This window comes from Otolemur garnettii, unplaced genomic scaffold, assembly GCF_000181295.1.
Source record: "Otolemur garnettii isolate 467f Iridium unplaced genomic scaffold, OtoGar3 scaffold00059, whole genome shotgun sequence".
NCBI lineage: Eukaryota > Metazoa > Chordata > Mammalia > Primates > Galagidae > Otolemur > Otolemur garnettii.
This window is the reverse complement of record NW_003852454.1, coordinates 2,126,139-2,138,384: the sequence shown is the minus strand read 5'-3', so window position 1 is coordinate 2,138,384 and position 12,246 is coordinate 2,126,139.

Below are 12,246 nucleotides of genomic sequence, written 5' to 3'. Positions count from 1 at the left end.
TCCCTGCTAATACTTCATATTTCTAATACTTCTTTCTGTTTTAATTTTAGCCTTCTGATGGGTATGCATAATATCTTATGATCACTATATCTTAATTTTACAGAAAAATTCTCTAGATGGCCTCAGACAAACCGGATTCTCCCATGTTCCACACGTGTAGTTCCCAAGAATAGGTACAGACGTGCTGGGACTCCAGCCCGCCACTCCACCCCACACAAATGGCTAAAATAAAAATAACTGATAATGCCCAATATTCATGTTGATATAGAACAACTAAGATTCTCATACACTGATTGTGGCAATGTACTGCATTGCCACATGTGGCAATGTACTGCAATGTACTGCATTGCCACAACGTACAACCATTTTGGCAAACTATTCTGCAGCTTTTTAGAAAGTTAAAACTACTCTATGAATTAGCTCTGCCAGTTCTAAGTGTTTATGCAAGAGAAATGAAAAAAAAAGTGTCCATAATAAAAGACATACATAAAAATGTACTGAAAGAAAGCCTAAATGTTCATCAACAAAAGAATGGATAAATAGATTTGCATGAATTCATTCAATGGAATAAAGGAATAAATTACTTGTATATACAACAAATTGAAAGTATCTCAGTAATACCTTGAGTAAACACAACACAGTATACATTATTTGATTTTATTTACATGCATTAAAAAAAAAACTAATGCAGAACAATAAAAATGGGAATAATAGTTTTCTCTAGGGAGCAGGGCATTCATGAGGAGGGACCATGAAGAAAGTCTTTAGGGAGATTATGGTGGTAGTTATTCAGGTACAGACATCAAACTGTGCACCTAAAGGAGCTCAGGACATTTCACCCCAAAACCTGACTCTTTTTTAAAGAGTGTTTTTTTCTCTCTCTCTCTTTTTTTTAATTAAATTATAGCTGTAGACATGAGATTAACAGAACTTGGAAGGGGCTTTCTCTCTTCCTTCATTTAAAAAAAAATGCATCATAAAGAACAATCAACTTCACTTCTCCTCTCTGTTATCTCAACATATTGTAGGAAAGAAGATTAAGAAAGCAACCAGACCTGGCCCACATCATTTTAAGTATAATATCTGCCTCTTAGGTCAATTTAATTTGCAAAGAGAATCATTTACAGTCAATTTGTCCCACTGTTCATTTATTTATTTATCCTCCCAGTAACCATTTATTGCCATTCAACAGAATTACCTGTATTTCTTTCTTCTCCTCCCCTCTAAAATGAGTGTGTGTAAATTTCTGAGATATTAGGTAATCCCTGATTTTCCCCATGAATACAGTAAATAAATTTCCTTCTCTTATTGATCTGATTTATTGTAAATTGATCTTTCAGTAAACATTTCAAGATGAAAGTTCCCCTCACCCCACTGCTTAAATCTGTGTATTTTGTTGTTTATAAATAATATCATCATACAATTATTTGAACTATGACATTAGATTTCAAACTTGTGTTCCAATTTTTACCAGAATCTCTGTTGTAAGGGAAGGTCCTTCCTCTCTTTGGTTTCTGGCTAGAATAAACCTGAAAATCACTTGTTAACAGAGACCAAAATATTCACTTTATTTGTATTTGAAAAATGTCTACTTATAACTTCCCTACTTAGCATCACATAAATTGAGATTTGGGAAATGGCCTATGGGCACAAAACCTCAGGAAGCTCAAAAGAAGAGAGTGTTTCCTGGAAGGTCAAAATAAAAAAGAAGCAATTCCTACTGAGAGCAATGATTTTTCAGGACCCTCATGTCACCTACTAAAAACAAGATCCCCCCACCCCTCCCCCCCAAAAAAAAAAACAAAAAAAGAAACAAGGTCCAAACTTAACCTGGGGCATCAGAGACTGAAAGTGTTTATACCAGTGTTCCATTGGCAGTGAGTAGGACAAATGAACTTCACTAGTGACAAGAGAGAATGTGGCTCTCCACTCACATTTACCAGAAAAGAAATCAATTATAAATCATTTGTATAATAAAATAGGCAATCACAAAATAATATATCTTTTTTTTTTTTTTTTTTTTTTTTTTTTTGAGACAAACCCTCAAGCTGCAGTTCTCTTGCCTCAACCTCCCGAGTAGCTGGGACCACAGGTACTCACCATAACACCCCGCTTTTTTTTGCTGTTTTTGGCCAGGGGCGAGTTTGAACCTGCCACTTCCGGTATATGGGGCCGGTGCCCTACTCCTTTGAGCCACAGGTGCTGCCCTATCATTCCTGGTATTTTAAAACAATGCTGACTGAAATACCATTTACAAATATTGCAAAAAGTAATGGAAATTCATTAATAATTATAATACCTACAGATATAAATATATGAATCATATTGTTTCCTATTTTATATACCGTTCCCATACTAAGGATGGTTATCTCTGGGTGTTATACATTTTTTTGTCATCTCTTCTACATTTTTGTATGTTTTAAACATGTTATCATTATCATCAATTTACTTCAAATAAATGTTCCTATATCTAAAATAATACAATTGAGATTCTTGAAAAAAGATTAAATTTTATAAAATAATCCAACAACACAATCCTCATCACATAGGAATGCAATGACTGTGGCTAATTACTAGGAACTCAAAGATAGCCCTGCCCTAGAGAGATAAATAGCTCATTAAGGGCAAAATTAAGCACATACTGAGAAAGGTATTTTGCTGTACGGAGGAAGTACTATGCAAGACCTGTGGAAAATGATAGGAAGAATAATTGATCACTTAGTTCTGTGGTAGAAAATTTTCAAAGAGAATTTTAAGGTGACCTGTTCTTCACAAATGGGTATCACTCTAAGAATTCTTCCAACAGGGTAAAATGCCATATTAAAACCTCTGGCTCTTTGCCACTGATTAGTGGTTAGTGATGTGATCCTTTCAATAGGAACATTGCCCAAGTGAATAAATGAAATAGGAACGTCTATGAGAGGAAGCTCAGTCATCTGGGAATATACTATTTTACATCTGAAAATAGATGAGAAATGCCTTTTCAACCAATTAGAAATCATCACCAACATAACAACAAAAAACCCTAAAATTACTATCCTTTATAGGTAATTTTCTTTCAATCTCTGTTTTCTACTGACTGTTTGTTATAAAAGGTGGTAGAAATAATGATACGCATGGTCCGTGCATCGAGGTTCTGTGAATAAAGGCCACCAACGGGGCACCACAGAAAGGACATGCTTCGTATGTTGGCCCAGAGAAAAGGGGAAAAGGAGAATAAGGTGTGACTGTGGGATGTCTTAGTCTGCTGTGTTGTTATAAAAAAATATCCAAGACTGGGTAATTTATAAAGAACAGAAATTCACTTCTCACAGTGTGGAGGCTGGGAAGTGGAAGATCAAGGGACCTGCAGGCTTGTCCGTCTACTGAGGACTAGTCTCTGCTTCCAGGATGGCCCCTGCGGCTTCATCATCCAGAGAGAGGAATATTGTGTCCTCACATGGCAGAAGGCAGAAGAGCAAGTGAGTAGAGCACTTTATGAAGCCTTTTCTGTAAGAACCTACTCTCCTTGGACAGGGTACGAGCCCCCATGACCTAATCACCTCTGAAAAGTCCCACCTCTTAATACCTACTGTCACATTGGCCATTCAGAGTCTGGATTTTGGAAGAGACAGATTCACACTCTAGCATGAGGTAAGGCAAATGTTCCCTGATCAGTTCATAGACGTAGATGGCATAATGACAGGCAAATCCAGAAAATAACACTCTTCAGGCTGGAGTTTAGCAAGGAGGGTGGGCAGGTGAAGCAATTCTGGGAGATTACGTTCTGCGGTTTCAAGCATGGCAAGAAAATAGCGGGTGCTGTGTGCTAGGGGCTTTCAATTCTGGGTGCAGTCTTAAAAAACAATTCTAATTTCTCACAATAATGAAGATGATTACATTAGCCCCTACTATCTATTGAGTTCCTACAATGTTTGATTTACTTTGTTTAAAATGCCGCATTTTTTTCTTTAATCTTAAAATAGTTCTAAAAGATAGGGGTCATTTTATTCATTTTGTATATGAGAAACGACTCAGAGAATATGCCCAATTTGTAGTGGGTATAACCGGATAGTGAGCAGAGCATATCTGATTTCAGAGATTTCTATTACTATTATCTTTATTAAAGAAGAAAAAAAGTATCAACTTCTCTAAAGGAAGTTTTTATATTCCTGTATAATAAAGGCAAAGAATGCCAAGAATGTTAGAATAATTTTCATCCACTTCTTTCTCTATTTGCCTTTTGATAATATTTTTACCTCTCTCTAGAAATGCTATAAATTTAGATTACAGGCTGTTAATTTGTATGTTCTACTCATTAGTTTCCTACAGACTCTTGGCTGTCTGCAGATGTCAGGCCCCTAGTCTGTGAAATTCACTAAGCGGATTGCCTTGAAATACTTTCCCTCCAAAGGCCCTTTGTTTAACTTGTGTAAATCTGATTTGAGTTGCTTTCTCAACTTGCCTTATGTGGCTTGTGTGACTTTACACACCGAATTTATTTAGTGAGTAAGCAAGGGTAGTTTTTTAGAGATCCCAAACCCAATTCATTCCCTGCTCTGCACATGTTTTCATCTTTTTCTGGTTTGCAGACATGAATAACCAGCAGTGTTGACAATCTGTGTATTCCCACTTGAGTGCCACCATATTGGCAACATAACAGAGAGAAATTGCGTTTTCCATACTAAGTGACAGAATAGTTGAATTGTAATGATTATTTTATGCACTGTAAGCCTCTCATAGCTTCTGCATATTATTCAAATGTGTGCATATGCATTACTCTCTGTGTTGGTTCTGTCCTCTGTCTCTTACCCGTGGTCAATACTTCTGCCTATTTTGCATTTTTGTTCAAAGATAGAGACAGGAACTGCTGTGAGGATGGCAAAGTTCATTTTCTATATGGTCCATTTTGCTTCACAGTATCCTGCATTTCATGATCCATAGTTTTCCTCTACAAATATCCTACAGCAAATTTGCTCTGCATCTTTCTCAATCAAGACATCTGTTCTCTGTTAGTACAATGATGACCTAATAATCATTGATAAATACGATTTAAGCTTCTTATTTATAACACCCATGCTTTTTGCTTTGTCTTTGCAAAATTTAGCAAATCTATTCACTCCATGGTCATTCAATAAGCACCTGCTATGTGCCCCGCATCGTAGTAGGTGCCACCCAAGCACAAATGAGCAAGGTCGGCTCTGTTTTCAAGAAGCAATCTGACTGGAGGGATGGCCAAGTAAGGGAACACATTTCAACCAGTGTGACAAATACCTCAAAGCTGGTAAGTACAAAGGATGGGATGAGTGTTACAAAGCAGGAAGTGTTCAACTGTTCTGTGGTTTGGGTGATGGTAAGAAAAAAATTTATAAAGGATAGATGCAAGTTGGTCCAAAAGGAGTTATCAAAGCATTTGAAGAAAGACAGTGTATTCAGGGTAAAGAAGCAGCATGTGAAAATGTAGATAGTTTTGTAGTATTCTGTTACTAAAGCACATATTCAGAAAAGGAAGATGTTTTATATTAGTAAAGAATAAAGGGCCAGGCAAAGAATTCTAAGGGATTGGAAAGTTAGGTAGAGGCTATGGTTACACAGATGATGAATGATGCAAACATGAAAATACTAAATCATTTGCGTAAGGACAATATAAAAAAGAACAACTATGGAATGGCTTTGCACTTTTTGGAGAAGGGATGCTATTTGCAGTCAAAATAAAAGTGAATTACCATTTAAAGTGATTGAACATTTAATATATTGTCAGGATAATTGACCATTACTAACTTGGCATATTCTAAAGTCAAAAAATACTCAGAAAATGTCCTATTCTATTTAAAACACATTCTGAGTTTTCTTAGCAGTTATAAAGACAATTTTTCTTCTTTTTCCCCACTAATAATGTGAAATTGATCTTTTCACTGATTTAAAATGTCAGTTTCTAAATGTAATAAATTGATATTTCTTTGCTTGGCAAATTGAAAGTATATAATGCTGTGGAATATTATTCTTTAATTGTTACAGATTTATGACAAAAAATCAGAAGCTGAATAAACACCTAATATGATCATTCATCGGACTTCACAGAAGACAGATCCTGCCAGGGATCACAAATGCTGGCTTGCTGTATACATGGAAACGCTCCGTTGTGGGAATGGAGATCATGGTATAGGAGCCGAGTTGCCACAACCATGGAAGGTGTGATGGACTCAGTGGACTCAGAAGAATCTGTATCTTAGCACAAGGTCTCACATTTATATTTCAAGTCTTTCTTTGATTTATAATATATGATATCAATTATGACATTAAAGTAAAATAGTTAATTGAGTTTTATAGTTTTTATTTGTTTATATTTAACATGTTGCTGGTATACTGTTTTAACAATTGAATAAGACAGCAAAATAGCAGTGGTCTATACCTGATTTTTGTTTATACTTACTCAAAGAACATCATAATTAGTTAATTTTTTTTATTTTTTTGCATTTTTTGGCTGGGTCTGGGTTTGAACCCACCACCTCCAGCATATGGGGCTGGTACTCTACTCTATTGACCCACAGGCAACACCCATAATTAGTTAATTTAATGTGAGGTATTTGTAATAATTATTTTTAATTTTCTATTCAATATTATGACTTGCAAAATTGTAACAGGCTATGGGAACCATTGTTAGCTATTTCATCAGAGATGAAATCCAAGCATACTGGGAAACAGTTTTAATCATGTTTAAGACCCCTGGTTCACATCCTTGTTCTTTGAATTCTTATATGTCCTTGAGTTACTAATTTGTTTCCATATCTTTAAAATGGAGATAATTATGTCTTTCTAAAAAAATTCAGTGCGATTATGTGCAAGGTATTTGGCCCACTGCTACACTACTTGTGCTTGATAATCTTAACCTCCCCTTTACGTCCTTGAACTTCAATTTTCACATCCATAAAGTGGAAACACTCAAAATGCCACTGTCAGTGCGGATGAGACATGTAGTCATGTCCTTGGTGAGAAAGGATGCAAAAATTCTTCTACCTCCCCCCTTTTTTGTGACAACCTTTCATGATCAGTTTTTATCAAATTTAATTTGTGTAAGGTTATGAGGCAGAGGTGTGATTTTATTACATGTACGTATCAGGGCGGTGGGGAGGGTTAGTGTAATCACCACCTGAATAACATACTTTGTCCTTATTAAGCAATTGCTGATTATCCACACCCCTTCCCCATTCTTCCAAGTCTCTGTCATTCATTCTACACATTAGCTCTATGTGTACATATTATTTAGCTTCCATTTATAATGAGAAAATGTAGTACTTGGCTTTCTGTATCTGAGCAGTTTCACTTGACAGAATGGCTTCCAGTTCCAACTATGTTGCTGTGAAAGATATGATTCCATGATTTCATTTTTATGGCTAAGTGGTATTCCACTGTGTGTGTGTGTGTACATTTGTATGTCACATGTTTTATCCAATTATCTTTTGATGGATACTTAGGTTAATTCCATATCTTTGCTATTGTGAATTGTGCTGCAATAAACACATGAGTTCAAGTATCTGTTTTATATAGTGACTAATTTTCCTTTCAGTAAATACTCAGTATTGAGATTGATGGAACAAAGGCTAGTTCTATTTTTAGTTCTTTGAGAAATATCCACATTCTTTTCCATAAAAGTTATACTACCCTTACATTCTTTCCAATAATGCATCCTTGGCAACATCTATTATTTTTTGTCTTTTTAATAGCCATTCTGACTGGAATAAGATGATATAGTTGCTCTTTTTATAGGTGTAGAGACAGACTGATAATTTTTTTCATTATAAAACCAGGATCACTGGAATGACTTCATGGGAATGCTCCTATAAGAAAAGTACCTATGCATTTTCCTAGTCAAGAGGCATATAAATAAACATTTTAATGAGTGCTTAGGTATCTATAGAGGTGAGACTTCAGAGGGTTTTCTGTTTCAACATGTGCTGGTATGCAGAGCTTTAGAAAAGGGATAAACTAGTTTATGTAAGCAGTTCAGAAACAAATCGGAAGGAAAAATTTTTCTCCCAGAGTGTCAAATGTAGAGAAACTAGGCAAAATGGACTAAGATAATCTTTGATCAACACTGATCAAGAACGATGAAAAATTATTATGAAGTGAGACGGAGATTATTGTTTTAACCATAGTAGCTACTGTTTACTGGAAAGATCTGTGTGACATATGTGGTACTCAATGTTTCATATATATTAACCGTATTTAACACCAGTAGAAGCCTTGTGCTATGGTTTTTGATGTCTATTTTATTTATGAGAATATTGGTGCACAAGGGAAGTTTGGTAATATGTTCCAGGACACACAGCTAATAGCTTTCAGAGACAACATGTGAACCCAGACAAACTGGCGTCAGTCTTCCTTGTTAACCCATTTGTGGTCTGCCTCTCTGCACGTTACCACGTGACTAGCTTCTGTCCTGAGCAGGCAGGAAGACAGTGAGAGTGGTCCTCGATCCTCTGAGGGGTGAATTACTGAGATCGTCCTAATGCAGTAGAATGAATGTGTGCACCCTGAAAGCCATGTTATTCACCATAGTGTCCCCTTGTGTTGAAATGAATCTTTCAGTCCATGAAACAGGCCCTGGACCTGTTTTCAATTTGATGACGTGGAGATGAGCAGGAGTAGTTCCCTGGACATCTGAATACTAATGGGCACACAGAAATTCTAACCGCACTGGATGGGAGGCAACATAGTTAAGGTAGGGTGAACTTTTTGGCAGCTGAAGCACGTGAGGACTCGTGTATGGCAGTTTGGGGGATTACTGGAGTGAGGATATTATTCTCGTTGCAAGGAAAGGAAAGACAACATCTCATTTCTATGTATAGCATCATTTTACAGCCACATAGTGCTATGCTACGTAAATAGTAGTATTTTTCCACATCCACTACCTACATGTATAAACATAAACATAGGTAATAAAATCGGATTTAACACAGTATCAGTAAAATGTGGGGTTGGTATCAGGATAAAGATGAGTATGGCCAATCCCAGTATTGGGAAGAGGGAGGTCTGATATGCCTCTGGTCTACCTGCTGTTTGGACCCTTGCTGATTTGCAATATGCCCATCAGCCTGTTTGGTCACTGGGTAACCTGACCAGGTGTTTCCTGAGCTGTGTTATCTTGAGACTCCTTTTTCTTTTGCTAATTATGCTGACATGTCTCAGAAGTCCATATGCTCTGTCATTTCCTCTAGTCCGAATGTGCATGTTCCCTGAAGTGTTACTCCAACCAGAGGCCTCTTAGAGAATAAAGATGTGCTGGGCTAAGATTTCTGTTCGGGATCCCACAACTCTTTGCTAACTTCCATTTGCTGCTCTGGATTCTGCGTTGCTGTTCTCTGCGATGCCTCCCTGGAGCCCATCCTCCTCCACACTTCCCCCAAGTCATTTCAAATGTGCCTGTAGACAGCCACAGGCTGAATAGAAGGCGTCTCTAAGGAACTTGAGTTTTCCAGAGATGAACACTGGAAAGCCAAACCTGCTCTTGGATTCCTTCAGAGGTGTGGGTCATTTTTAACCCAACTCTGGAGTTTTTAACCATGCACGTTTAGAAAAGACCATTCATGTCTAACCTTCCGCCCTCTAACTTCCTTTCTCCACCACATCCCACTATGCTTGACGTAGGACACATCTTCCTTTGTCCCTAATCTGACCTCATGGCCAGGTCCTAAAACCAGAGAGACTGCAGTGCTGCAGTGCTAAATCCAAATTTCAGAGAAGGAAACATAAATTGGGAAAGATTTCAAAAGTTTTAGGCACATTATACAAATATACTGAACTATCACTAACTCTAAAATTATTCATTTTGAGGCTCTTCCTACATTTTGTCAAAACAAAAGAAAGAAAAAGCAGTCACCCAATAGTTGGCTAATGGTACATTAAGTACTCATAGATTTTAACTTCTTACTCAGTGGGCCTCAAGCCAAACATATCCCCGTTTCTGCCTGACAGCTCTCATTGGTCATATGGTCATATGGATACTATGTAATAATGCCTGAACTGGGGAGACACACTGAAATTTCAGGTCTGCACAAGGCAATCTTTAATACTTGGACCACCTTAACATTTTGAGAGTTCAAACATTTACTAAACATGAAGGTTGACATAGTAAGACTTTCCATCTTTAGTCTGCTAGCATTAGTATGAAATTTAAGAGTATAGTAAATGGAAAATGCTTACACTTTTTATTCTGAATCTGAATCCTGTCTCTGCCTATGCTAATAATTGCTTGATCTCTCTGAATCACAATTTCTTATCTGTGTAATGGGGTTCATAATGTCTACCTTGTCAGACTGGAGGGGGAGGTTCATACAGAGGGTGCCAAAAAAAGGAATACACATTTTAAGAAAAGGGAAAAAAAGTATTAAAATTATAATACTGAAGTCACATTTGACTTCTGGAATTACAAGATACAATATTTAAGGCGTCAATTGTTATCAGTATATATTTAGGTATTACAATCCTATTATAGTTTTTTCATTTCTTAAAATGTGTATACCTTTTTTGGCAACCTCTGCATAGGTGTGTGGATTTGTGTATATTATAATAATTATGTAATACATGTAATGTTATATTATATATGTACATATATTTTGTAAGATAGGAAGAAGAAAGTGGTGCCTTCCATGAGAGGTTTTCTTATTATTCCTAAAATAATTGATTGCAAAAAGTATATATTTTTATTTATCATTTTAAAAGTTAGGATGGTTTCACTTGGTACCGACAAACAAATAAGACTGAGGAGGAAATTGTTTGTAATGTGTTGGGTGTACTATGGTGATGTTAAGTGCAGTGTTGCTCTCTTCTTTTTTCTCTAATATTAAATAAAATTGAGGGAGTGAGTAAAGTTCACAGGTGAGTTTCAGAAATAATTGCTTTTTATCTTCTCCTCTGAATTAAAAATCATTTTGTCTAATCAAATAACAAGACTTTGATAGCAGTCAACATCAGCTGTAGACCTGTGATGCTCTTAAACCCCATCACATAGTTTCAGTGGGACAGAGCCATAGGGCATCTGTTTGCACAGTTCTTTCAAATTCTAATAAGGTTTTATAAAGCATATCCTAATAAAGTTTTCTAATAAGGTTTTCTGAAGGGGCCGGGAGTCCCTCCTCACTGCTTCAGCTCTGGCTCAGAGGCAAGTCTCCTCTTTCATCTTCAAACAGCTTCAAAGTTTATTTTTGAAATAAAGGTTTCTTTTCCCATGGAATTTAAAGAGCTTTTCAACCTCATATGAAGGAAGGAGCTCCTGGCTTTCAGAAATGCATTTAAATAGCTGCTAATGTCTTAGTGCCTGGCTGATAGGTCTTGCTGACCTTCAAAAGCATTCCATTTTTCTTTACCTTTGTTTCTTGGTCAACTTGTTGGAAGCTGAAGAGGTGCTTACGGCCTAAGAGAAGCTGTGCCTGAAATGATGAAGTGCCTAAAAAGTACAGCCTTTTATTCCTTCTGCCTATGAATTATTAAGAGATTTTAAAATTAACTTTAGAAAGGAAATTAGGAAGGAAGGAACTTTCTACCTGCACACAGTAATTTTGTTTACCCTAACAGATGGCAGTAGGAACTTTTTTTTTCTTTAGGAAGATGAGTTATTATTATTATTTTTTTGTACTGTTCCCCATTCTCATCCATTCAAACACGTTAATCTTTTGGAAATAGGAGTTTGCTTGCCTGGAAGCTGGTTCTCTGCTCAGACTACATCCGCAGTGAACTAAATGACACTGGGGTTGTAAGGGACACTGGGCATGGCAGCTAGTAACTAACTCCAGGTACACCTGCCACACCCTCTAACTCTCTGGAAATGACCTTTGAAGCAAGAGATGTCATTTGTTTCTGGCAGTGTTATTGTAGATGCCAAAAGAAGTCCAATAAGATATGTCAGAGAAAACCTTCTTTTGATAAAGAGAAATTAGATCCCGGGTCTCCTCACACCCCCACCTTCATCTGTCTGGTTTCTATGTGCTTGCATTGCGTTTTTGTCACTTCACGTGTGATGATGTACTGTTTGCCATTTTTTGTGACTATATGTTTTCTTTATACAAATGGATCTTCAGCTTCTTCAGGGCCAGGTTGTCTTTTACTATCTCTTAGTGTCTCTTATAGTTTCATATGCACTTATCTACCCAGCAAGTGCTGTTAAATAATCACTTTTATTTTTTCCTGAGTCCAAAAAGATAGTAGATTTGTCATGAAATTCTGCTTCTATAGGAAGAAGAAAGAAATCTGTGAAAACCAACCTGTCTT